Source organism: Rousettus aegyptiacus, unplaced genomic scaffold, assembly GCF_014176215.1.
Source record: "Rousettus aegyptiacus isolate mRouAeg1 unplaced genomic scaffold, mRouAeg1.p scaffold_m13_p_14, whole genome shotgun sequence".
In the NCBI taxonomy this organism is placed as follows: domain Eukaryota; kingdom Metazoa; phylum Chordata; class Mammalia; order Chiroptera; family Pteropodidae; genus Rousettus; species Rousettus aegyptiacus.
This window is the reverse complement of record NW_023416289.1, coordinates 15,443,355-15,445,071: the sequence shown is the minus strand read 5'-3', so window position 1 is coordinate 15,445,071 and position 1,717 is coordinate 15,443,355.

Below are 1,717 nucleotides of genomic sequence, written 5' to 3'. Positions count from 1 at the left end.
GCTTTAAATGTGCTTCCCTCTGTTATTTCAAAAGTATTACAAGCTAATTGTTTTATTTTTCAATTAAGGCCTACATGTGTGAGAGTTTGTGTCCATATGTGTCCCCATCACCACTGCATTTTTGCGGTGCCCTGGTTCTCCCTCGGGGTGGCTGGTTCCCATTTGGTGGTAAATGATGGTAATTCAAGCCCAGCTCTGGTGAGCAGTGGGCAGAGTCTGAGCTGAAACACCCAGGGCTTGCACTGTCTGCGTTTTTGTCAGCAATGGAATATGAATAATTGAAAGCAAGAGAAAGCAAAGATGCCATTTCTGGAGCCTATTTGGACTGAAGAAGATAAAATGGCTTTGATTTAAGGGGAGAGGAAGCGACACCGTAATGAACTCCAGGGTTTCCCAGGCGAAGTTTGCCCTTTTATCAAGGGAACAGCCAAAACCGATGTAACTCAAAGTGCTGATTACCTCGCTCTCCTGATTATGCAAGGTGGTAACTTCGGGGAGCAGGGAGACAAATTGGAGCAAGTTTTTGGAGAAAATGATTGGACTGTTCTCATTTAGAACCATCTCCCTTTCCCCAGTCCTACCCCAGCAAAAATGCAAATGGAAATTGCCTGGCAGTTCTTCCTAATCAATCCGCCTGTGGAGGTAGTAAATTCTCCCTGGCCTTCTTTGGTCTGTGCTCTGCTCCCGCTAAAGCGTGATAGATCCTCTCCCTTTGGCCACCTGTGTTTGTGACACTTCTAGCAATTAAAATCTGCAAATTCACGGCTAGAAGAGTGTGGGGCGCCCAATTACAAGCCCACCAATCTTAAGTTGAATTGCTTCTCAGTGAAAAAGCAGCTTATTAAGACTCATAATATTTTATTCAATTGCAGCTCATCGAAAGTTATTCAATAAGGGTGTCTTCTTCACAAATGAACAGGAGGCAGTGTCTGGCATATGAGGACAGAGATGTCATAGTTTTTTGAAGTCCAGAGCACTGCTCCCAAGTTAACATTATTATACTTTATCATATTTACGTGTTTGATGTCACTCTTACCACACTGAGCCCAAGTATGACTTGTTCTTTCTTTTCCCTGTGCCAGGTTAAGGACTGGCATGTGAGAACTACTCAATCAGTAGTTCATTCATTCATTCATTGAACAAATCACCCGAGGGCGGACTATGAGCCAGGCACCATGCTAAACCTTTGGACTGTGACAACACACAAACAGGCATGACTTTGGGACTCACAGAATATGGATGAGACTTGAATAAGCAGATAGTTGTGCAGAGCACAACAAAGGGACCACACAGGTGCTGCGAGAGGCTGTAGAGAGGAGGGAACTGCATTCAATTTGAGGTCAAGAAAAGCATTTCTGAAAGGGGACGTTGCACTTGCTTCTGTAGGAGTGAGAAGGACTGAGGCACTTCTGGCACCAAGGAGGCCTCGCGATGTCAGAACTTGGCATGTCTGAGAAGCTCAGGGCATTTGTCCACTGGGGCCACCATAACGAGGTACCACAGACTGGTGGGCTTACACAATAGAAATTTATTTTTTCAGTTCTAGATGTCAGAAGTCTGAGACCAAGGCGTCAGCAGAGCTGGTTTCTTCCAACACCTTCTTCCTTGGCTTGCAGATGGCTGTCCTCCCTCTGTGTCCCTACGTGGTCTTTCCGCAGTACCCATCTATGTCCAGATTTCCTCTTATAAGGACACCAGTCTTATTGGATTAGGACCC